At 35.8% G+C, this 24,707-nt stretch overlaps 1 long non-coding RNA gene across 1 annotated transcript in view; it reads left to right on the top strand.

The window, feature by feature from the left end:
• The first annotated feature begins 4,154 nt into the window (after nt 1–4,154).
• The window catches only part of LOC136845734 (uncharacterized), a 522,167-nt gene continuing 501,614 nt past the window's right edge, over nt 4,155–24,707 (top strand). Inside the window, exon 1 of the long non-coding RNA XR_010855231.1 lies at nt 4,155–4,437. This is a non-coding gene — a long non-coding RNA (uncharacterized lncRNA). The remainder of the gene's footprint in view (nt 4,438–24,707) is intronic.

The following is a 24,707-nucleotide window of genomic DNA, read 5'->3' as shown; positions in this document are numbered from 1 at the left end:
AAGAGGATGAAAACAAGCTTGATGAAGACAGAGACAAAGAAAATGAGGAAGAGTGCCAAAAGCAATTCTTCCTTTTCCCCTTCTGTATTGCTAGTCTTCAACACTGAAGGGTAGGTCGAGGCCAGAGCCAAAGGTGACAACGAAGCAACCAAAAGACCAGTCACTGGAAGAACCACCTTGTTAAGAAGATTGCTCTCCTTCACTGCAATCGAGGGAGCCAAAGTATCTGCAGACACCAAAGAAGAAGAAGGTACTGGAGATAGCTCCTTCTCCTCTGCCAGGCTGTCCAGGATTTCTATGAAAAATAGGCAACCCGAAATGTTGAGATGAGTTCAAGGGTATACAATTATGTGCACCCACATCAACTACCTCATCCTACAAAAAGAGGGGTTAGCCAGACTTTTGCACAGCTCAAGTATTACCTCTTCTAGAAGAGACAGTACTACCACTAGACAGAGAAATGGGTATGAAAGCAGTAGAAAGGAAGGAACAAGAAGAGTTTGGGGGCATATCCTCCCACCTAAGAAGCTGGTGAATACCTTTTATCCTTCTTCTTCCTCTTACAAACCCTCTCCCACTACAAAGAAGTGCAGCCAACACACACCTTCCCCTACAAAAGGAACAATACCTGTAAGGATCCACCACTGTGAGAAACAAAGTGCCCACAAGGAATCCCATGGTCCTCAGAACAGCATTGATCATGCTTATCTCCATCTAGGATGAAAAACAAGAGCAAAGCAAAAGAAACACCATAAACAAAATAAGCAAGGAAAATTCTACTCATTAAAGCATCCTACAACCAAAGCAGGGAAGAGCATGGGTGAAGCCTGTCTACTCTTCTTGGCAGCCAGGGAATAAAGTAAATGATGACGTAACGTGAGCAAGGGTTATTCCTCCCCTCACCCTCCATAACCAACAGTGAGCAAACTAAATACCAAGTTTGATGACCATTTCAGTAGGAACAAAGCAACAACAACAGAAGGAGCAATAGTGGAATCCTCCTTAGCCAAAGGTAAGTTGTCAAGGAATGCAGCAAAAGACAGACTCCAGGGGATGTTTACAGAAGGCCACATCTGCAAGTACTCGACTGAAGATGACTATACCTGGAACTACAAGAGAGTCAGTTGGAGTAGATAGGGGCAAGCATGGTATACAGGTTGCAGTTCCATCAGGGGGGAGCCCTATCGGGATACTAGACTCGATCATCCACATAAGGAGTACGATAGGTATCCTTCCTTCCATGCTTAACCATTCCCCCTTCCCCAGACTGGGGGGGGGGGCAGTACACAAAGAAGATAGGTGAAAAGGAATAGCCTTGCAGAGGTGGGAAGAAAACAGCTGGAAGGAGTCACACGGAGAGTATTCATTCCCCCTGAGGTGATTGGCCAACACTGTCTATCAATTTTCTTCTTCCTAATACACCAGAGCACTCCTTAGAGTGAGAGATGCTAGAACATGCCTTTATGTTTGTTAAATGTGTTCTTTGAATATTTCTGATGTCCACCCCTCTCCTACTCTACAATTGTGGGAGACCACAGTTAGAAACCAGAGCTTTGAGTGATGGGAAATTCAAGACTGAACTACAAGGATGAATTCTAACATTCTTATCATACTTCTGCAAGTTCTTATTCTGATTAAGGTAAGATTTATTAAACATTATCAAAGTAACACTACACCCTGGGTAAATAAGAATCTGGTGACTCAGGTATGTTAGTGGAGGCATGGCCAGGGGACAAAGACCCATGGCCAGGTGAAACCTGGCGTCTTACGTTAAGTTAGGGCCCAGTCCTCACAAATGATAATTTGCTACTGAAATGAAGATCTGAAATGTTAAAAGCACAAATAAAAATACAGGAAAATTGTATTTTCAACTGTAGAATAAGATTCATGGTGTTAGTGCAATGTTACTGCACAGGTCCCCATTTTCAAACTTTAGGTTTCGTTTCCATTTTCACGGTAATTACAGTATATGCCCAGCAAGGACCTGATGGCTTAAGTTACGTTTGGTAAAGCTTGGTGGGGTTAGGTTGCAATCCTATTAGTTGTAATTCTGAGTGCCCTAGGTTAAGGTATGTGGTGGGATTCAAGAGGGAACAGCTCCCAGGCCAGGCAAGGACCAAACACCACTGGTTAAGTTAGGCTAGCTGTGGTTACAATAAGCTGCAACCCTATCAATTACCAATTTGAATTTTCAGTACCCTATATTAGGTTAGGTGGGGTGCCACTGGGTGGGGGACGAATATCCTAGCCAGATAAGGATACAGCATTCTAAGTTAGGTTAGATTGAATACGTCCTTGTATTTCACTTTTGTGATTTCCCCACCTAAAACCCCCGTTTTTTCACTGTGGCTACCCCTTTATTAAAGATATATAAGGGGTCCATTATCTTTCATAACTAATCGCCTCATTTGCAACCGAAATAAATGTCAGAAACGTTAAAAACACACATAAAAGCAATGAAAATTGTATTTTCAACCGAAGAATACACTTACTGGCTTAAAGTACAATTTTACCGAACATGTCCACATTTTCATAACTTTAAGCATGGAACTTAGGCCTCGTCTCCATTTCCAGAATAATTGCAGTATCGGCCTAATCCCAATTTATGGCATATTCACAGCATGGGTTCAGTCCTTAATTCTTGTTAAAGTATAGGCCTAGTAGCAATTTTCATTTGAAAATCGACTGTTAATTGGTTAGTCAGGAAACAATGGGTTAACCTAGACGATCAATCGTAAACTCTTTCCAGAAACCACGAAAAGCAGTTAAATGTAACATATTTTTACTTTAGCTTTTTCTCCTTCTATCCTTTACTATTTTTTGTCTAAACTTCATATATTTACTGAATTGGGTAAAAACTGAAACTACTACCGTAGGCTGATGTAAGATATGAAAAGAAGTCGGAAGCATGTTTTGGACCGCCAAAGTCATGCCTGAGGCTAGGCCTACGTGTGCATAAACTTCACTGTCTGAGTGTCTGATCAATTATGAGCTACGAATTTCACCAACAATAAACTGATTAGGCATTTTGGCATGTACCTGCTATCATACCGTTGTGTCAAGAGCTTCACCTGCCACTACTGATTATCAAACCCTCTACGTACATATTTTTGCACATTTGTACGATAACGCACACTTCTCTTCAGAAGTTACGCAGCTGAGGTAATGTTATTGATTAATTGGCTGGTTACTCTTAAAATAAGTGGAGGAAATTACAACTGTCTTTATCACAGAAACGCAAAACCATACTCTTAATTTTTCGTGATCACGAAATTTACAAGAAAAATATAACTAGACTGTAGAATATGGTAAATTTAAAGGACACGGCCGCACGAAGATAGTTTTTTGACTGAATGATATGGAAAAGGGTGTACCGTATATAATACAGTACAGATGGAATAATGCCAGAAATTTACCGAGATAATGGGAAATGTTTAGTACGTACCAGACCCTCGCGGATGTACGTAAACTCGTATTTAAAAAACCGTAATTTTCTCATTATCTCGGTAGATTTCTCAGGTTATCTCATCTGTATTGCATTATATACACCTTTACATATTTTTAGCCAAAAAATTATTTTAATAAATGATATCTTCGTGCGGCCTTCTCCTTTACATTTACCCAACTGACCTTGTCACAAACAAGCAGAATAACATTACTGTATTTATTTGGTAATTTTTCGGAAGACTCCAGCCAGCCATTTGGAAAGATTCCAACTAGCCATTTTTTTGCATGGAAAACCATTTTGGATTTTTCATGCAAAAATGGCTAGGAAATGACAGGGCACAAAAAGAACCTAAAAATACCAATCTGACGTAACCTAGCGGTGCTTACTGGTTACAATTTTGCCGTATTAGCTATGGAGGGGGTTGGGGGGCCCGTATTGTCATACCTTATAAATCGTAATTTGATTAATTATTTTTTTCTGTTATTAAGCATTTGCAAAGGTTATGTATTGAGAAGAAATGTTTTGTTTTGATGTGTTTTACCCAAGAAAAATATAAATAAAAAGTAGGAGGTGGCTGGAGTCTTCCGAAAAACAACCACTTATTTTTTGTGATTCGCAGTTTACAAGAAAAATATCACTAGAACGTGTAAAAATTCACAACCAGCTACAAAAGCTGGAAGGACCCCATAAAATGTAGATGGCGCAGCTGAGTTACTGAGTACAAACGTCTTTCCTGCTGGTGTGTCCGAGAGTCCATCAAAGGCGAACGTCCTTCACGATCCGTTTCTTAGTAGTATAGTGTTGTCACACAAGTGTAATGCATTCCGTTGTGAAGTGTATTTGGATCTAGCGGTTATTGTCAGATAAAGATATGTGTTGATATACAATCCCTCTCGTATTCATAATGGCATGAACCTCTTGCCCGTAGGCGTTTTACCTTAAACTTCATTAAATTCTGCTGCATCAACTCTGAAAGGACCACTGTCCAGGTCAGTATGCCCATGGCAGGTAGTTTTGATGCTGTTTTGAACGGGTGTTAGTAACCTAGCCTAGCCCAGCCCAGACCAGATTTTGTTCAGAAGTGTCTCACATACTTATCTTTAGTGCATAGCTTACGTACTGTGTTATATTAATCACGTCTTTGTGATGAGCAAGGTAGGCCTAACCCAATATCCAATAACGGCAAGAATTTTAAGCATGTTAGAAAGGGTAATTCAACATCTGGTATACAAGCGGGACTTCCGTACCATTTATGTGTGTATTGTAACCTCAGAATGATTTGGCAAATCTGGTTTTATTATTGAAACGGTATTACTGGCGCATTTCAAAATTATGTAAAACTGAAGACTGCTATCGCAAGTAGGTTCCGCTAGACGACCAAAATATCTAGTGCCTTTGATTTATGACTTGATGTTTGTCTTTATTTCTGAGAATATTTACCATGTTTTGTTTATGCTTTTGCGTTCACCCCCAAGGGGCTGGTACTAAATGGCCCCCAATTTGCACGTAAACTGATAGTTGCCGAACCAGGGTGGTGGCGGGCGGTAGTAGTCTTCAGTTTTTGCCTAAGAAATATTGAAGCACCAACACAGACCCGCGTCCTTTAGCGGTTAGGCAACAGCACTGATATGGATGACAGTCACATTTTGAAGTCTCTTAACTATAGTTTGTATTCATTTGTTGTCTTGATAAAAGGGTAATTTGTGCATTCATTCGATTTATGGATAAGTGTTTTTATTGCATGCATTCGTTTTTATGGACAAAAGTGATTATTGCGTTCATTCGTTTTTATGGATAATAGTGTTTTTTTTTTTTGCATTCCTTCGTTTTTATAGAAAGTAAGAGTGATTTTTGCATTCGTTCGTTTCGATGAATAATAGGTTTTACATTGTTTTTTTTATCGAAAAAAGTTTTTTTATAAGCTAAGCATATGTATCTTTTGAAGAATAGTATAATTTGTATTGTTGACTGTTAATTATATGTCGCAGTTTATCCTCAGAATTTGACCATATTAAAAAAAGTTTTGTTACATGGTTTTCATTGTCGAAATGAAAGGGCTTATGGATACAAATTGTTCCAATTGGCTACAAAACATATATACTAAGCTAAAAACAAACAGTGGGAATGTTTATTAAGTTCATATTGAATAAATTATGTAATTTATATATATATATATATATATATATATATATATATATATATATATATATATATATATACATACATATATAGGAAATACATACATATTTATTTATATAATATATATATAGGCTATATTATATTGGTATTATTTTACAATAGTTCCAACTCATTCGATAATAATTATAGTATTATAGATGCATTTTGCATAAAAAATAATGGTATTATTTCACTTATGGACATTAATTGCTTTCAACATAAAATATAGGTTTTTCTGTTGTATTATGATTGATTTACATGATTTTGAGGTTTATTTCCATCGCAAATGAATACTTATCCTTCCCCGGCAAATGATATACTGTATACAAAATTAATAAAATTACGACTTGTCAGAATACTGCACCCCCTCTCCATAGCTAATACGGCAAAACTGTAATCAGTAAACACAGTTTTGCCGTATTAGCTATGGAGAAGTATTCTGACAAGTCGTAATTTTATTAATTTTGTATACAGTATATTATTTGCGGGGAAGGATAAGTATTCATTTGCGATGGAAATAAACCTCAAAATCATTCAAATCACATCATAATACAACAGAAAAACCTATATTTTATGTTGAAAGCAATTAATGTCCATAATGAAATAATACCAAAATAATTAAACTTTATCTCCGAACACTTTTTGGGGGTATTCACCATATCTGAGATATGAACGTTTATAGAATCCCTATCCTCGAAAAATTTCTAAGTGTTGTGTTTACTTTAACACGGACACAGTTTGTGCTCTGATGCGAATTTGTTTTTGTTTAGAACCGCATTGTGGTTCTGATGTGAATTTTTCCCCCTCTTAAAATTGCATTGTGGGTAGTTACGTGTCATGTCTAGGAGTCACATGACCTGGTGAAAATCTTACAGGTGTCAGACATTTTTCCTTGTCATTTGGTTGAAGTCCGTCTTAGAGTGAAGCTATGTCCAGTCTGTGTTCGTCTTGCAATTTTGATTATTTTCGCTTAATTCACGATTTTTACGAAAATGAAACGCGATGCATTGATTTTTTAAGAGAACATGGAGTGTTACCTGCATCAGTACAGTGTTTGAAGTGTAATAAGCTGTGTAAATTTTGAAAGGATAAAAATGTTTGGCGCTGTACCGGTTATGTTTCAGACAAAAGACATGAAAAGAGAAAATATTGTAATTTTACCGTAAGTGACCGGAAATGCACATTTTTAGATAAAGTTAAATTGCTGGTATGGAAAAATGCTAATTTTTCTTTGCCAGTTTTTTAGTGAATTTTGGAAACATCGCCCTATTGTTAAGTAATTGAATATTTCATCAAAGTCCAGTGTTGATTGGAGAAGTTTCTGTAGTGAGGTGACTCAGTTTTGGTACAATAATCAGGAGCCCATCGGTGTTGTTGATGTTGAAGTGGAAATTGATGAAACTCTAAGTACTCATAGTAAATACCATAAAGGTCGCCCTCTTACCCAGTGTTGGTTGTTTGGTGGTATAGAGAGAACATCAAAAAATTCTTTGTTGAGGCATTAATTGATCCTGGTGCTGACAGTCGCAAAGATGATACTTTAATTCCTTTAATTAATCGTTATATTAAACCAGGCTCTATTATTTATAGTGATTCGTGGCGTGGTTATAGTAAAATCAGTGAGAGTGGATACACTCATTTTCAAGTTAACCATACAGAAAATTTTGTTGATCCCAATAATCCTAACATTCACACACAAAATATTGAACGTTTGTTGCGAGATATTAAAGATTGGATTAGAAGGCCTGGTATTTAAAGAGGGTATTTGAAACAATATCTTGCTAGGTATTAAGCACTACCAAGATTCAGTTTTACACCAATTTTTACTTGAAGCTGCTAAATTGTATCCACCTTTAAGTGACGCTCAGCCACCATCACCACCTAGGGAATCATTTTCTGATGACGATGACACTGTAGATGAGCCACAACCATCCTGTTCTGGATATAACCCATCAAAACGTTTGTGTCCATCCAATTAAGGTAAATTTATAATTGTTTTTAAAATAGTATTGTAACATGATTTACCACCTGTAACCCCTGTGGCTAGCGCGCGCAGCGCAACATTACCTCTTGCCAGTATATATATACGAGCTTGCCAAGAATCTTTATGAATGCGGATAAGGCGCAAAGCGCCGTTCCGCCACCCCCTTGCGGTTAAGGGATGTTAGGCTACATTACACTAGCCTACATTGCCAGACTATGGCTTGCTAGGTATGCTATGATTTGCCTCATTTTATTCATTAATTCAAGTGCTGTTTTGTGTCGATGGTGATTTACCCCACCCATAACCCCGCATTCCCAAAGGGTCCCCAACCTTGTTGGATGTAGTAAGGGTGTGTAGGCTAGTAACTCAAAAACAACTCATTTCCCCGATGTATTACTATCATAACCATTCTGAACACATTAAAAGACACATGAAAATACATAATTACTCTAGAAAAATGGAGTTGGAACTGTTGTAAAATTTTACCCTTGTATATATATATATATATATATATATATATATATATATATATATATATATATATATATATATATATATATATATATATATATATAATATATTAATATATATATATATATATATATATATATATATATATATATATATATATATATATATTATATATATATATATATATATATATATATATATATATATATATATATATATATATATATATAATTATTATATACATAATTATATATATATTATATATATATAATATATATATGTATATATATACATATAGATATACATATACATATACACATACATATACACATACACATACATATATATATATATATACATATTATATATATATATATATAATATACATTATATAATATATATTATATAATATATATGTAATATATAATATATATGTAAATTAATATATAATATATATACAGTATATATTATATATATATATTTTAATATATGTATAATATATATATAATAATATTTAATATTTAATACCCGGTATTTAATATTTAATATATATATTATATATAATTTATATATATATATAATTTATATATATATATATATATATATATATATATATATATATATATATATATATATATATATATATATATATATATATATATATATATATATTGATACAGGGAACTGGAAAATACTCCAGGAAACATATCCAGAGGAAAACGGACGAAAACCACAAATCTCTAGGCTGTCTTTTTCATGCTATAGCTAAATGTTTCGTAATTCTGGACCGAATTACATCTTCAGGGCTGTGCATAAGAAAAGATAAAAAAAATTATAAAAGGAACTAAATGGAAAGAAACCACCACAGTAATGAGTTAAGCTTAAATGCAGTTGACCAGCGGATGTATGAGTATTTAAGGATGGCACAAGTTGTTTTATAAATAACAACTCTAAAATTGTTAAATCTTGAGGGTTGACAGTATGGCCGATGACACTAAAATCGTTGTTCTCAATGTAGGTTTTACATTGTTTTGAATGGTTCCTGATATTGGAGTGCTCTGGGTTCGAAATTCTGCTACCTGTGCGGAAACTAACTCCCCGATGTGAATCAATGCGCACCTTAAGAAGCCTACTGGTGGATCCCACGTAAATCCCTGAAATATATTTAGGGCAAGTATATTTATAGATGACATCAAAGGACATATAAGAACACAGCCGATCCTTTACTTTAAACAAAGAGCCAATAATTAGAGGATTTTTGGGAATTAATTTGGCTGATATGGCTGGGAAATGGTCATGGATAATTTTCGTAAATCTTTTTTGAAAGGTTAAGTCACTGATATGTAGGAAGGTTGCAAAGAAATTAATATTTTTTACCGTTAGGACTTCAGGTCTTCTAGAGAAATGCTTATTTAGTAATTGATTTAACTTTCCATATACTAGCCTTGAGGGAAAACAGTTAGCCTACCTTTAAAGAAGTTAACTAGAAATAAAATTTCATTATGAAAGGCATTCCAGTTTGATGTGAGGACCAGTGCTCTATTAAGAAGGGTAAAAATGGAATTAATCTTGAAATTAAAATAACAGCTGCTGTAAAAATTAGATCCGAATCCTGTAAAATTTTTTTTCTAAAAATCGTGGTGTTAAAAGAATTGTCTTGTCTATATACTTGAACGTCCAGGAATGACAGACAGTTGTTCACTTTTTCTGTAGTAAATTTCATGTTCGGGTGTAATGTATTCATGTAGTCGAGGAAGAGATCAGCCTCGTATTCACCCTTGAAGAGAACAAACGTATCATCGACATACGTAGAATAAAAAGGAGGATGAAATCTTAGAGGGCAATCGTCGAGCATGCGCTCCTCCAGGGAGCACATGAAGATGTTAGCGAACGTAGGGCCAAGGGGAGAACCCATGGCCATGCCATCTACTTGTTTAAATAGTTTACCGTTAAAAACAAAGGCAGTTTCCAGCACTGCCAGTTCAAGAAGGGTCTTAAAAAGCATGCGGTTAAAATAATTAAAAGTGGACTCAGGGTCAGGGAATAACATGTCAAGAATCAGTTCAATGGTCTCACCAATTGGAATATTCGTAAACAGAGATTCGATGTCAAGGCTGGTCATGAATAAGTCGGAATCCTGTTATAAAATATGGAATCCTGTAATAAAATAGACTCTTTAAACTGGAGGGAATTATTGAGTGTGTAACTGTTCTTTGTTAATGGTTCAAGTATAGGAACTATAAATTTGGCTAGTTTATAATTCGATGTATTAAAAGAAGCTAAGATAGGCCTGAGTGGGAGACCTGGTTTATGAATTTTTGGATGTCCATATAAAGTCCCGTAAGAAGAACCTGTGGAGTGCAGTTCCTGATATGTAGTTTCATTAATATTATCCTTTCTCAAAGACCTAAGGAAACTATTAATTTTGTCTTGTATCTTAGTGATATTAAGGTAGTCAGGAGTGCCAATTAGTTCGATTTTGTTTCTGTCGTTTAACATACCTTCCATCTTGGATAAGTAATTGTGTTTATTTAAGATAACTGTTCCTTTACCTTTGTTGGGTCGTATGACAACGATGTCCTTGTTGTTAGCGAGTCGTTTCAAGGTATCGAAATCTTCTTTTCTGAAAAAACGTGCCTATCGAGTCTTCAATTTCCTGAAAGTACTTTGGGATAATTCAAATAATCTCCTTTGTAGGCTCCCCAGGGCAGCATCAAAAGGAAGCGCTTGAAGTCGATGAAATATTGATTCAACGGGTAAAAAGAATTTTTAGTATAATTAGGTTTGTAATTTGGTAAGCAGAAGTTCAGACCCAGTGACAAAAGGAACTCTTTCTTTTAGATAAAACATCATCAGAATAGTTAAACACAGTGGTTCGGTCATTATGCAATTTAGGGATAGTAATGACCGAACCACTGTGTTTAACTATTCTGATGTTGTATTGTCACTGGGTCTGAATTTCTGCTTACCAAATTATAAACCTAATTATACTAAATTCTTTTTACCCCTTGAATCAATATTTCATCGCCTTGAAGTGCTTCCTTTTGATGCTGACCTGGGGAGCCTACAAGAGAGATTATTTGAATTATCCCAAAGTACTTTCAGGCAATTGAAGACTCGATGGGCACGTTTTTTCAGAAAAGAAGATTTCGATACCTTGAAACGACTCGCTAACAACAAGGACATCGTTGTCACACGACCCGACAAAGGTAAAGGAACAGTTTATCTTGAATAAACACGATTACTTATCCAAGATGGAAGGTATTTTAAACGACAGAAACAAATTCGAATTAATTGGCACTCCTGACTATCTTAATATCTTTAAAATACAAGACAAAATTAATAGTTTCCTTAGGTCTTTGAGAAAGGATAATATTATTAATGAAACTACATATCGGGAACTGTACTCCACAGGTTCTTCTTACGGGACTTTATATGGACTTCTAAAAATTCATAAATCAGGTCTCCCACTCAGGCCTATCTTAGCTTCTTTTAATACATCGAATTATAAACTAGCCAAATTTATCGTTCCTATACTTGAACCATTAACAAAGAACAGTTACACACTCAATAATTCCCTCCAGTTTAAAGAGTATATTTTATTACAGGATTCCGACTTATTCATGACTAGCCTTTACATCGAATCTCTGTTTACGAATATTCCAGTTGGTGAGACCATTGAAGTGATTCTTGACAAGTTATTCCCTGACCCTGAGTCCACTTTTCATTATTTTAACCGTATGCTTTTTAAGACCCTTCTTGAACTGGCAGTGCTGGAAACTGCCTTTGTTTTTAACGGTAAACTATTTAAACAAGTAGATGGCATGGCCATGGGTTCTCCCCTTGGCCCTACGTTCGCTAACATCATGTGCTTCCTGGAGGAGCGCATGCTCGACGTTTGCCCTCTAAGATTTCATCCTCTTTTTTATTCTAGGTATGTCGATGATACGTTTGTTCTTTGCAAGGGTGAATACGAGGCCGATCCCTTCCTCGACTACGTGAATACATTACACCCGAACATGAAATTTACTATAGAAAAAGAGAACAACTGTCTGTCATTCCCGGACGTTCAAGTATATAGACAAGACAATTCTTTTAACACACGACTTCTAGAAAAAAAACTTTTTCAGGACTCGGATCTAATTTTTACAGCAGCTGTTATTTTAATTTCAAGATTAATTCCATTTTTACCCTTCTTAACAGAGCACTGGTCCTCGCATCAAACTGGAATGCCTTTCATAATGAGATTTTATTTCTAGTTAACTTCTTTAAAGGTAACTGTTTTCCCCCCAGGCTAGTATGTAGAAAGTTAAATCAATTACTAAATAAGCATTTCTCTAGAAGACGTGAAGTCCTAACGTACAAAAAATGAATTTCTTTGCAACCTTCCCACATATCAATGACTTAACCTTTCAAAAAAGATTTACGAAAATTATCCATGAACATTTCCCAGCCATATCTGCCAAATTAATTCCCAAAAATCCTCAAAGTATTGGCTCTTTGTTTAAAGTAAAGGATCGGCTGTGTCCTTATATGTCCTCTGGTGTCATCTATAAATATACTTGTCCTAAATGTATCCACCAGTAGGCTTCTTAACCCTTTGATTTCGGTTGTAACGTATACGACGCATTTAATAAACTGGCCCGGAACACTGTTGTGTCGTATACGAGCACCGGTAATTTCCTTTTATGTGAAGGACTGATGATTGAAATACTGGCCTCTTTTTCTTGATATGGTAACAGTCTGTCAGTTGCCATACAGTGAATTCATATAAATTCACGTGTTTCCCTAAAATTCATTAGTCTTCATCAAGATGTCACAGGAGGACGGGTCAAGGGTACGACATCCTCGAGTTGACCGCCGGCAGATCGAGAGAAGAGCTCTCGACGAGGATAACTATTTTATAGACCTTCTCGACTCATTTTCTGGATATGAAAATGAATCGGATTTAGAAGGAAATGAAATGGATAATTATGGTCCTGGTACAAGAGACAGTGATGAAATATCAACCGACAGTGAAAATGACGAAAATCTGCCACCTACAAATGAAAGCCAAGGTGTCAAAAGAAGGCGGAGACAGCGAAGTGACCCAGGTGATGAGTGGGAGTGGGCTGCCAGCAATTTCCAGCCCAGAGATTTCATATTTGACAGCAGTGGCAGTGGCATTACGTCGAAATGTAATGTGAATGAAAATTCAAAGCAAGTAGACTATTTTTTTGAATTTTTCGACAACGAATTTATGGGGCTGATTGCTGAAGAGACAAACCGTTATCAGAGATTCCTTGTTGATACGCTAGGAGATGCAGTGCCAAAGTATTTGCGAAAATTTGCTCAGGTTACTGTGGAGGAAATGATACGGTTCCTTTGTGTGATTATGATCATGTCGCATATAAGTAAACATCGCATCGTAGATTACTGGACTACGCTTGAGACATTCGAGACAAAAGGAGTGAGAAGGCTGATGGCAAGGGACAGATTTCTTCAAATTCTACGGGTTCTACATTTCGTTGATAATTCACAGGAAACAAGCCCAGATAATAAACTAAAAAAATTAAACCTGTGCTCGACAGTGTGCGTAGAAAATTCCGGAAAAATTTCAACCTTTCCAGGATTTATGCATAGATGAAAGTTTAATGTTATGGAAGGGAAGGCTAAGTTTCAAGCAGTACATTCCAGATAAAAGAAGTCGATTTGGAGTGAAAATATTTGAACTTTGTGATGCCAAAACGGATTATATTGTCGATTTTATAATCTATACTGGAAAAGATACAGAGATATTGGTAGATGAGGATCTAGGGTATCTGGTTCTGTGGTAAAAACATTTATGGCCTCGCATCTCGGAAAACATCACATCCTGTATTTCGATAATTGGTATTGCAGCCCAAAACTGCTCAAGTATTTGGGCGACAACGAAACAGGAGCATGTGGAACAGTCCGGAAAAATAGGAAATTTATGCCTAAATTTCCTGATGTGAACAAATCTGAGATTTCGTCTCAAAACTGCAATGGAATATTAGGTTTAAAATGGCAGGATAACAGGACAGTGTATATGTTATCTTCAGTACATGAAAATATAATGGTAGACTGTGAAAAAGGTGTCGACCAGGGAATTTGTGCAAAAACCTGCATGCGTTGTTGACTATAATAAGAAAATGCGGATTGTGGACAAGAACGACATGCTTATTAGTTCTGTGAAGTGTGTCCGTAAAACCACGAGATGGTACATAAAACTATTTTTCCGTCTGCTTGATATGATACTAGTAAACTGTCATCACTTGCATGGATTTGTTACTGGCAAGAAAGGGTCATATTTACAGTTTTCTAAGTCAGTCGTTCTGCAGTTGATTGAAAGGTACCCTCCAGCACCTAACAAGATAATTACCCGCACTGTAATAACGCAGCCAAGGCGGCTAACAGAAAGACACTTTCCTGATCCAGTTCCCTCAACAGAAAAACAACTGCGACCTAGACTAAGATGTCGTGTGTGCTCGCATACATCCTGTAGGCCCAAGAAAGGCCAGCAGACATATTTCATGTGTAAAGACTGCAATGTAGGACTATGTGTCGCTCCTTGTTTCAGAGAATACCACACACTTCTGAATTACTAGAATTCTGTCGTAAAAGTTTTGTCAAGATTATTATGTTCAGCTTATTAAATATTCAGATTCATAACCATTTGTTATTCACATTGTTTGATTTCATTCAACTTATGTCATAAAAGCTTCTTCCAATCATATTGAGTCTTATGTGTTTATACATTTTCTGATTTTGTTTTTATCTACAGCAAAAAGATTTTTGTAAAAATAAATGTTGAAATTCATCCGTATTATAATTTTCTTCATCAAATTATGGCTTTAGTCTTTAGAGAGAGAGAGAGAGAGAGAGAGAGAGAGAGAGAGAGAGAGAGAGAGAGAGAGAGAGAGAGAGAGAGAGAGTAAATTACTATTTTGCGTTTAATGTTCCTTTTCTGTCCTTTGAAGACTGGATATCATAAAATATAAAATGAGTCGGATGTAATGTAAATCTGATAATCATGGTATTGATGATTTATGATATATGAGAATAATAATAACAATATAATAACCGTTACCATGAGATTAATGAATATAGACAAATGTTATTATTATTATTATTATTATTATTATTATTATTATTATTATTATTATTATTATTATTATTATTATTATTCAGAAGATGAACACTATCCATATGAAACAAGCCCACAGGGGTAACTAACTTGAAATTAACATTGAAAATGGTGTTCATTCGAGTGAAATAACAGAAGGTAGTAGGAAATACAGAAAGAGGAGATCAGTTATTAGAAAACAGATGTACTAACAATAAATAAATAAAAATGTAAACAAAGTATTAAATACAAGATGTATTGCATAAGGGTAGTAATGCATTACATTCACTTGAACTTTTGAAGTTCCGTTTGCAACACATCCTCAGTAAAGAGGCTGTTCCACAGTCGTAAGGCGTGAGGAATAAAGGTCCCCTGGAACTGAAAAGTTCGAAGGCGAGGTACATTTACTGCACATTGATGCTGCTGTTCAGCGAATCTGTTGCTCTCTCTCAGCAGCAACAGGGGATCAGGATCAACTGAGAATGTGAAAGATATGTCAAAATACAACTTATGAAAAAGTGACAAACAAGAGACCATCCGTCTATAGTCCAAGGCATAGCTGCCAAAGAAACCTTCCACCTCGAACCACTCTAAAAGATATAAATCTCTGGCAGAAGCAGACATCTCCCGGAGAACAGTATCCTAGTAAAGGAAGGACAAATTACCTAAAAAAATGTTGCACTGATTTAATCACTCATATAAGTATATGAGGACTTAAGAACAATACCCAACTTTCATGCGGCATTTGCTGACATTTTCATTAGATGTTTCTCAAAAAATAAGATGTAAGTAAACAGGTACCACTAGAATAATTGAAGAAAAGAAAAATATCTGTAGAAAATTATAACAGAATAAAATGATCTACAAAACCCTACAACTTCCCATAAATGTTTGAATATTGGTTCAAAAACAATTGAACAAATTCCAAAATGTTAGTGATTAAATATATATATATATAAATATATATATATATATATATATATATATATATATATATATATATATAATATATATATTATATATATATATATATATATATATATATATATATATATATATATATATATATATATATATATATATATATATATATATATATTATATATATATATATATATATATATATATATATATATATATATATATATATATATATATATATATATACGGTTCATATGTGGCTAATCATTTTTTGTAACAGGAATTTATCCAATTTTTTATTTTTTATAGGGATAGGTGTGAGTATGTGTTTGTATTTTACATACACACACACACAAACATATACATATATATATATATACACTCATATATATATGTAATTAATTGTATATATATTATATATCATATATATATATATATATATATATATATATATATATATATATATATATATATATATATATATATATATATAACTGAATCACGAGAATATGGAACGTGATGAATATATAAATAAAGACAATTCCACGAAGGAAAGAGAAGCAACAGAGTATTGCAAGGCTTTTCAACGTATTGTCCTTTACTTAGCAGACTCGTTTCTCTTTCCTTCAGGGCATTGCCTTCATATATATATATAGATATATATATATATATATATATATATATATATATATATATATATATATATATATATATAAGTACTACACATGTATATATAGTCAATTATATATTATATATATATATATATATATATATATATATATATATATATATATATATATATATATACATACATACATACATACATACATACATAGGCTATATAGTATATATATACATACACATACACACACCACACAATTACACATTTTGATCAGCAATGTGATTTATAATATTGATCCCTAGTGAATGTGGCGAGGTGGCAATTGTGTTTACATGTCACATGCAAGTGTGACAGACGACGCGCGTAGGTGGCATTTCAGATGCACGTGTCCTGTTGACAGAAATGAACTGCTTTGTTTTCAGCCGCTGTACCCTCCACCTTTGTCGAATTTGGTGGGCGTGACCGTTGGAATATTAGCTTGAAAATGGGCCCCGGATTATCCCAAGCCTGGCAGTCTCCAATTCCTTGTTTCATTGACAAATGCGGATTCTGGAACCTCCCTTTTTACTTGCGGCTAATACGATTTCCATTCAAGGAGGTTGTTTCCACTTTCCCCCTGACTTTTGACCGCCATCGTCAATCAAACATTGAATTGGAATCTGTCCGAAGGACAAGGGATAATCCCAGGCCCTATTCCCAAGGTAGTATTCCAGCGTTCAGGGCCACCAAACTCAACACAGGTGGAAGGTAAGCAAGAGCAGAAAACAACGACCGGTCATTTCCATCAAAAGGATTCCGGCATCTCACGTACCACCCACGTCTCAGCCATGGAAATACGATTGTCACCTTCCAAATGTCCATATTCGCTAGTGTCCAAAATGTATTGTTGTGTCGTGTAATCATTGTTGCCGTTGTCATGGATTCATATATATATATATATATATATATATATATATATATATATATATATATATATATATATATATATATATATATATATATATATAGATGCAGTAATGTGTGTGTTTGTACATATACTGTATGTATGTATGTAGGTGATATTGAGATGCACGTGCCTTTGACAGAAATGACCTGCTTTGTTTTCAGCTCGCTGTACCTTCCACTTTGTCGAATTTGGTTGGCGTGACCGTTGGAATAATTGCCGATTTTGGAATATTCTTTATTACTGGCAGCTTATTTATTTGTGTTGTTACATTAATTGCATAATATCTATATCACGGGTCGCTACTATCACAATATTATCATATAAATAAAACAGGTTAATTTGCAGCAAAACAACAAATACAAACGCTATTACAATGATTGTTTACGATTTCGTGCGTCTGGTAGCATGCTAGGGTGACTACCGTCTGAAAACCTCCGGATTGTGGTAAGTGTGAGGTCTCATCTCGGCCGTAATCAAAGGGCTAATGAAAATTAAAATAATTAATAATTTCCCATATTTTGTAATCATAGAATCAACTAAAAACGATTATTAAATAAAATTATCTAAAAATGAAAAAATCCTGCAGGGTGGGTCTGCCCAGACCCAACTTGCACCAGATAGGGTTAAGAGACTGGCCAGTCTTGGAGGCCTTTGGGCCTCATCCTTGAAGTTCTTGGGCCCTCTCCAGGCCTGCTTCCCCAGCCTGGCAGGATACCTGCCTTCCTCCGAGGAAGCAGCCTCTGGGTCGGACCCTTCCCTTCAAGGCTGCCCTCAAGAGACTGGCCAGCCTTGGAGGACTTTGGGTCTCATCCTGAAGTTCTTGGGCCCTCTCCAGGCCTGCTTCCCCAGCCTGGCAGGATACCTGCCTTCCTCCCGAGGAAGCAGCCTCTGGGTCAGACCCTTCCTTCAAGGCTGCCCTTAAGAGACTGGCCATCCTTGGAGGACTTTGGGCCTCATCCTTGAAGTTCTTGGGCCCTCTCCAGGCCTGCTTCCCCAGCCTGGCAGGATACCTGCCTTCCTCCGAGGAAGCAGCCTCTGGTCGGACCCATCCCTTCAAGGCTGACCCATCCCTTCAAGGCTGCCCTCAAGAGACTGGCCAGCCTGGAGGACTTTGGGTCTCATCCTTGAAGTTCTTGGTCCCTCTCCAGGCCCGCTTCCCAGCCTGGCAGGATACCTGCCTTCCTCCGAGGAAGCAACCTCTGGGTCAGACCCTTCCCTTCAAGGCTATCCTTAAGAGACTGGCCAGCCTAGGAGGACTTTGGGCCTCATCCTTGAAGTTCTTGGACCCTCTCCAGGCCTGCTTCCCCAGCCTGGCAGGATACCTGCCTTCCTCCGAGGAAGCAGCCTCTGGTCGGACCCTTTCCCTTCAAGGCTGCCCTCAAGAGACTGGCCATCCTTGGAGGACTTTGGGTCTCATCCTTGAAGTTCTTGGGCCTCTCCAGGCCCGCTTCCCCAGCCTGGCAGGATACCTGCCTTCCTCCAAGGAAGCAGCCTCTGGGTCAGACCTTCCCTTCAAGGCTGCCCTTAAGAGACTGGCAGTCCTTGAGGACTTTGGTCCTCATCCTTGAAGTTCTTGGGCCCTCTCCAGGCCTGCTTCCCCAGCCTGGCAGGATACCTGCCTTCCTCCGAGGAAGCAGCCTCTGGGTCGGACCCTTCCCTTCAAGGCTGCCCTCAAAAGACTGGCCATCCTTGGAGGACTTTGGGTCTCATCCTGAAGTTCTTGGGCCCTCTCCAGGCCCGCTTCCCAGCCTGGCAGGATACCTGCCTTCCTCCGAGGAAGCAGCCTCTGGGTCAGACCCTTCCCTTCAAGGCTGCCCTTAAGAGACTGGCCATCCTTGGAGGACTTTGGGCCTCATCCTTGAAGTTCTTGGGCCCTCTCCAGGCCTGCTTCCCCAGCCTGGCAGGATACCTGCCTTCTTCCGAGGAAGCAGCCTCTGGGTCGGACCTTCCCTTCAAGGCTGCCCTCAAGAGACTGGCCATCCTTGAGGACTTTGGGCCTCATCCTTGAAGTTCTTGGGCCCTCTCCAGGCCTGCTTCCCCAGCCTGGCAGGATACCTGCCTTCCTCCGAGGAAGCAGCCTCTGGGTCAGACCCTTCCCTTCAAGGCTGCCCTCAAGAGACTGGCCAGCCTAGGAGGACTTTGGGCCTCATCCTTGAAGTTCTTGGGCCCTCTCCAGGCCTGCTTCCCCAGCCTGACAGGATACCTGCCTTCCTCCGAGGAAGCAGCCTCTGGGTCGGACCCTTCCTTCAAGGCTACCCTCAAAAGACTGGCAAGCCTTGTAGGCTTTTGGGGCCAATCCTCAAAGGGCTTGGGCCCTTTCCATGGGAAGGGTCAGACCCATAGGCTGCTTCCTTGGAGGAAGGAAGCGGCCTCTGGGTCGGACCCTTCCCCTCACCAATACTCTTTGCTTTCTCTTACCCTACTTTTCAAAACTGACACTTTCTGTCTCCGAAGGCTTCCAGACGATTTGAAGCATCTCGAGATTGTTCTTGGACACTTTGAAGCTCGGCGCATGCGCGAATGGCATTTCTCTCGTCCTTCCAGGAGCCGGAGGACTGAAGGATTCCAAAATGTCTTCAAGGAAAATCTCGAAGGTTTTAGATCATTTCAACATCGCGATAACCATTACTTGGAGTTCTTTTTCTGGCACATAAACAGCTTCTTTGCTTTAAGGAGTCGTCTTCTATAAACTTATGAGATTCCCTCTTACTGACGATATTGATCATCCCTTCGATTCTTCCTTGCTTCTCCGAAAAGTAATTCTGTGAATCCAAAATCTTTGAAGTAGTTTCTAACACCTCAGGTTATCTACTTTATTCTTCGTCAGCATTCTTCAGTATACCTCCACGCCGATGTCGTCTCTTTTTGTTCCTTCTCTTTCTTATTTCGAGCGAAGAACTGCTCCAAGCGGTAATTTTGGGCATCCAAAATCCCCCTCTCAATCAGCTTAGAAAACACCTCAAGTTCTCTACCTTTTATTTCGTATAAATTCTTCAGTTCCTCCGTTCCACTGTCTTCCTCTCTTCTTGATTATTTCCTTCCTTATTTCGAATGAAGAGCTTGCGTCCGTGAGTGACAATACGACTGTAGAGGTGCCGAATAATCGCAGAAGGCGGGAACCTCGACTTCATACTGCTCCGCGAAGTAGTCCATATTTTCAGCAGTAAACAATTACAGACTGAAGCTATCTGCCATTCTCGTGATGTATTTTTCCCTCTTGAAAATCTCTTTTAGTCGATCTGCTTCGTCATCCAGTTCATTTTAACCATAAACTTCGCCTTCTTTGCTCACATGCTGTCTCTGAAGGCTTCAAGACGTCTTCCTGGAGGATCCCTGAGATGGCCACTGTAGTCCTTGGTGTCAGTGCACCTATTGAGTGATGGCACTATACGCATGAGCTGAAGAATTCTAAAACGACTGCAGGAAAAACACGAAGATATTACGGCGCCAGGCGACAATGATTCTTTCTTGCAGCAGAAGGTATGAAATTTTCTTGAAAGCTTTATTGCCACGAAAACATCAATATTTAAAAAAAGAAAGAAATTAAAAATTTAGTGAAAAATCATCATCGTATCCTTTTCTCTCGTCGTTGGGAGAAATATATATATATATATATATATATATATATATATATATATATATATATATATATATATATATATATATATATATATATATATATATATATATATATATATATATATATATATATATATATATATATATATATATATATATATATATATATATATATATATATATATATATATATATATATATATATATATATATATATATATATATATATATATATATATATATATATATTTATATATATATATATATATATATATATATATATATATATATATATATATATATATATATATATATATATATATATATATATATATATATATATATATATATATATATATATATATATATATATATATTATATATATATATATATATATATATATATATATATATATATATATATATATATATATATATATATATATATATATATATATATATATATATATATATATATATATATATATATATATATATATATATATATATATATATATATATATATATATATATATATATATATTATATATATATATATATATATATATATATATATATATATATATATATATATATATATATATATATTCATATATGTATATATATTATATACATGTATGCATATATATATATATATATATATATATATATATATATATATATATATATATATATATATATATATATATATATATATATATATATATATGTATATATACTATATTTATATATATATATATATGTATATATATACATATAGATAGATAGATAGATAGATAGATAGATAGATATCTCCTCCCGACGACGAGGGAAAAGGATACGATGATGATGATTTTTCGCTACATTTACATTTATTTCTTTAAAAATGCTATTTTCGTGGCAATAAAGCTTTCTAGAAAATTCACCCTGGGAGACAAGATCAACTTGGAAATTATTATTATAGATAGATATATATACATAAATATATGTATATATAAGTATATATTTTATATATATATATATATATATATATATATATATATATATGTGTGTGTGTGTGTGTGTGTGTATACACTGGTTTGTGTGTCTGTGTGTTAATTTTTCCCAATAGTTAAAAATAAGGTGGTCTCAAGAATTTCTGTTTCCTGAAATGGTCATCACTAGCGCCCAGTAATCCAGTCAGCTTCAAGAGAAAAGTGACCTTTTTGTTTTAACAAGGCTTCTCCATTGCCATTGATCACCTTATTAAGGGAGAGAGAGAGAGAGAGAGAGAGATGGCTGCCTCCAGCAAGGAATGATTAAGTTTTTTCGCATAGCAGAGTAAGTTATAAATATATAGTTTTTATATGGTACCAGCATCAAATTATAATAGTAGATTTTTGAAGGATACAGAGTAGTTTAAATCGCTTGTCTTATTTAAATAAAAATTCTTCTTCGGAAAAGAAATAAGTTTTAGAGTCTTCAAGAACACTATTAAAGACGCACGGAAAACTTTTCCAATATTCCTGGAAAACCTGTCTACCATATACTTTGGAGGCTTGTATTTCAAGTCAATGGTCCCTGTATGCTTGTCCCTTATGAATTGGATTCATATTCTAAAAAAAAAAAATAATAGTAATAAAAAAATACTCATAGTAGCATGAGTCTTAAAATGAAGTAGCAAATCCACAGTTGTATATTTATCTTTAAATATATGTACATATACATAACTGTGGAATTGCTTCTCCAATAATAATAATAATAATAATAATAATAATAATAATAATAATAATAATAATAATAATGAGATAATATTAACAAACTTTTTACTGATGAAGATGCAATTTTTAATAATTTTAGTAGGACATTTTTAAACAACTTTTAGAGCTGGCCGTGCTGGACACGACCTTTGCCTTCAGTTTGTATAAACAAACTGAAGGGATGGCCATGGGATCACCACTTGGTCCAATTTTTGCTAACATCTTCATGTGCTCCCTGGAGGAGCGCATAATAGAAGAATGTCCCATTAGGTTCCGCCCTCTATTTTATCGAAGATATGTTGACGACACGTTCTCCTATTTCGTCATGAATGTCATGCAGAGTCCTTTCTGGAGTTCGTCATCCGACAACATCCAAACATAAGGTTCGCTATGGAGAAGGAGGTAAATAACAAACTCCCCTTCCTTGATCTTATTATTTCCAGAGGTGACTCAGGTTTTTACACAGGTGTGTATAGAAAAATACATTTACTGGTTTGGGAATGAATTTTTATAGTTCGTGTTTCTTTCATTTGAAACTGAACTCTATTTTAACCCTCCTCCATAGGGCTTACACCCACTCGTCAAACTGGAAGAGTTTCCACGATGAGATATCCTTTTTAGTGAAATATTTCAATAATAATTGTTTTCCATCACGACTTTTTTCAGATCCCTAAATAAACTGCTACTACAGAAAATGACTCCGGCAACACCTGAATCGACTGTGCTGAAACTAAAGATGTATGCAAGTTTCCCTTTCGTGCATGATGATACTTTTAGGAGAAAATGCACAGCCATTATTCAAAAGAGTTTTCCAGCTTTAAACCTGAAAATCATCCCGAAAAATCCCTTTACAATAGGGTCTCTGTTCAGAGTCAAAGACCGGCTCAGTCCTCTGTTTTCGTCCAGCGTTGTTTACAAGTACACTTGCCCGGGATGTGATCACGGGATATACATATGTGGGATGCACGAGGAGGCTGTTGAAGGTCCGCATAGATTCCACAGGGGCATAAGTCATAGAACAGGTAGCAGGTTATCTAATCCTGAGCAATCAAATATACGAAATCATTCAAAATTATGTAAAACTTATATTGACAGCAAGGATTTTTCCATCCTAGGCCGAGTGCAGAACAACAACGACTTAACCATCCTAGAATCCATAATTATCAGGAAGACTGTGCCGTCGTTAAATACTCAATCGTCCTCAGTGAAATTGTTTATAGCCTAGTTTGGGCAACTGGTTTTCCTCACTCTGTTTGTACTTATTTATGTTAGTCTTGTTCTTTCTTTCATATAGGTAGGTTGTTTTAAGATTTTAGTGAACTCCTTTTACTCATTATTGACTTGTCTTGGAATGAGGTGTTTTGTTTTAAATATTTTTACTACATAAAGAGCTGTTGCCATTGCATTAATTTGTTATTGATGTTCGCAAATTATATTATATTTTATAGCCTTGAAAATGCGACTTGGAATTCGTCATGAACGTCGGCATTGAAAATAAACTGTAGATGATGAGGATGCCTTTCCCTACTGCTTCCTTCTGTGATGTATATATATATATATATATATATATATATATATATATATATATATATATATATATATATATATATATATATATATATTATTAGGACTCATTCAAACTGCATGGTATCTATAGATACCATCCAGTTTGAATGAGGTCCTTTTAGTAATT

This window comes from Macrobrachium rosenbergii, chromosome 14, assembly GCF_040412425.1.
Source record: "Macrobrachium rosenbergii isolate ZJJX-2024 chromosome 14, ASM4041242v1, whole genome shotgun sequence".
Lineage (NCBI taxonomy): Eukaryota > Metazoa > Arthropoda > Malacostraca > Decapoda > Palaemonidae > Macrobrachium > Macrobrachium rosenbergii.
Note: the sequence above shows the minus strand (reverse complement) of the source record. Positions and strands in the feature narration are given on the sequence as shown.